The sequence below is a fragment of the Eurypyga helias genome, unplaced genomic scaffold (genome assembly GCF_000690775.1).
Source record: "Eurypyga helias isolate BGI_N326 unplaced genomic scaffold, ASM69077v1 scaffold18193, whole genome shotgun sequence".
Taxonomy (NCBI): domain Eukaryota; kingdom Metazoa; phylum Chordata; class Aves; order Eurypygiformes; family Eurypygidae; genus Eurypyga; species Eurypyga helias.
Window position 1 is genome coordinate 6,251 of NW_010239392.1, and position 2,860 is coordinate 9,110.

Consider the following 2,860-nt stretch of genomic DNA (forward strand, 5'->3'; position numbering starts at 1 on the left):
AAGCAGAGAGGGGCAGGGGGTAGCTGCTCTCTCCCCTCTGGCAACCCTGACAGCGGGGTCTCCTGGCCGGTTCCATGGGAAGGTGTGCTCCGTGGGTTGCAAGGAAGGAGGAAAGCTACTGGTTCCATGGGAAGGTGTGCTCTGTGGGTTGCAAGGAAGGAGGAAAGCTCGCCTCCTCCACCCTCCCGAGAGGGATGTTACCCTCTAACGCTATTGTTCTGAGCGACTAAAGATTAACGCAGATAATGGAGGCTTGAAAGGGAAGCGGTGTTCTGCTGTGCCAGGGCACTCCTTGCTCTGCTGCCCTGGCCTTGGAAAGTGAAACCATTCCTCCTCCCTTCTCCCCACCTGGAAGCATGGGCAGAAGGGTGTTTGCTGGCAAGATCTCTCAGAAATCCCGCTCCAAATCGTCCTTGGGATGCTTAAATTAGGGGATGTGTTTTCTAGAGACCCACAAGGGCTTTGCTGGGCGCACCGGGGGCTCTGGTGGGTGTGCCGGGGACGGTTCGGGCTGCCCCTCGCCGCGTTCAGGTGGGCAGGAGGACGGCTTTGCCGCAGAAGCAGAAGAGCCCGGCGGAGCGAGGGGGCAGAGGGCTGCCGGGAGGCAGAGCCGTTGGCAGATGGCTCCAGCTGGCCTTACCGGGGAGCAGGTGTGGGTTTCGGGAGGCAGCTTTTTAAAAGAGAAGGCAGTTTTGAACCCGGGAGGCTCGAGGGGCTGAGCCGTGGCTGGCACGCTTATCGGTACTGGTAATACCTTCTTCTATGAGTTGTTTTTTGGTTTGTTAGGTGTTTATTTATTTATTTATTTATTTTTAGGTATCTTTTGCTTATTTTATCCTCATGTTTAATTTAGTTAGCAAAAAAGGAATCCGAGGGCTGAGCGGCGCGGGGAAGGACTGCCTGCAGGCGGGCAGGCCTGCTCCAGCTCCTCCGTGCAGCCAGCATCTCTCCAGCTGCCCATGTCTTCTCTCGGACACGTGCTCACGTGTACCAGCCCAGTGCTGTCTCTCAGGATCTCTTTAATGGGAAACCCAGTGCACTCGGCGCCGCTGCCTGCCTCGGGGTAGCGAGGGAGGGAGGAGCGGGATTCGGAGCTTTAACCAGAGAGGCTCCTGTGGCCACTGGGACTGGTTGAACGGCGTGCTGTAACTGGTTTGCCTTCCCTCCGCTACTGGGAGCGGGGCGCTCAGCAGGCTTTGGGCTGGTGATGCTCCCGATGGCATTCACACAGCGTGCCCGGAGTGGTAATAGGCTGTATCTGCGGAGGGGGAAGTTTCCGGGGTCTGCAATTCCCTTGGGGAGAGCAGCTTGCATTTATTGCATTATCCTCCTTCCTGCTCCAGCTTGCGTTTCAGCTGTGTCTGCAGACCTAGCTTCTGATTTAAGTAGATCCAATTAGTAGCTTGCTTCTGGCATCAGTATCCTGCTCGGGGAGATGAGCCCTGGAGATGAAGAGCCTCCAGTGGGAGCGGGGCTCAGCCTTTCTGCCCCGGCTCCTGATCCAGGATGGGCCCAGAGCTCCACAGCCCTGAGCTTGGGAAGATACTGAGGCTGGTGCCCTCTGCTCAGCCTGGCCGAGAACAAAGAGCAGGCAGGTTCTCTGAACCCGCTGCCGGCCAGGGGCTCTTGTGGCTGAACCCAAATATCCCCAAAGGTGACAGCAGCGATGGCTTTGAGCCGGAGCCGCTTGCACCGGCTGTGCGAGGGGCAGAGCCATGCAGGGACCTGTCTGCTGACCACGTGCTTGAGGGAGCTGCTGGAGCTGGCAGCTTCCCAAAGGAGTGTGGAAGGGTTGTCTTCTCTGCTGTGGGGTGAAGGACTCTTTGGGAAGCTCGGAGAAGAGGCCTAGGCTGGCATGGGGACGGTTTGGTGGGAATGCAGCGGGTGGGAATCCCGCTCCGGTGGAGCGGGACAGCTGACTGCATTGCTTGCTTCTCCAAATCCTAGCCCAGTTTGCCCATCTCCCTGCTTTTTTCCATCATTGAGGCTGCGGAATGCTGGGGACGCGACAAGCATTGTGCCCGGCTGGCAGCCGTGACGTGACGCTGGGCGTGTGAGTCGTGGCGAGCTGGCTCGGGGTTTGGGCTGGGATGTGGGAGCTGGGCGTGTGTGTGGCCCTGGGCAGCGCCTGTGTGACATAGGACTTATGTATGGAGAAAATGAGGTGTTGCTACCTGTAAAACAACCCTCGTAGCTGCGTTGCAAGTCCTTCCGTCCTCTAATGGCATGGCTCACTGGTGTGTTCAGCCTGCCGGAGAGCTAATATCTTCTATTAGAGCAACTGACCTCATTTGGAGGCTTCTAGTGCACCAGCCAGTGATTATTTCATGCAACAACACGTGTGAGGGAGCCCAGGGCAGAGCACAGTCTCCTCGTGCCACACTGCGCTCCTGCTTTTGCTGTATCCGCTTCCTTCCCTCGAGTCAGCAAGGATTTTGGTGGCCTGAATCATTTGAGATTTCATGTGGACTAACAGGAAGTGAAAACAGAATGAGCACATCTTCCTGCCCCTCCACCCTTTCCCCTTTTTCATTCAAGTGGCATGTAAGAATTAACAGCAGCCTCATGAGGCGCCGGGGCTGAAATGGGAAGTGGTGAGGCTTGGATTGGTGCTCCTCTGGGATGCCGGAGGACGAGTGGCTGGCTGGGAGAACCGGGCAGCCCTTCCCTGGGATCTCTCTCCGCTGGGACCAGCCCCGCACGCAGCCTCGCTCCCTCGGGCCCTGGCCGCGCTGCCGTTCCCCGCGGGGTGACTTTGGGGTAAGGCCAGCCGATGCGGTTGAGCTGTCGGCATCGCACGGCTCGCTCCCGGGATAGGAGGGACAGCGGCTCCGTGGCCGGGCACGCGGCGCGACACATC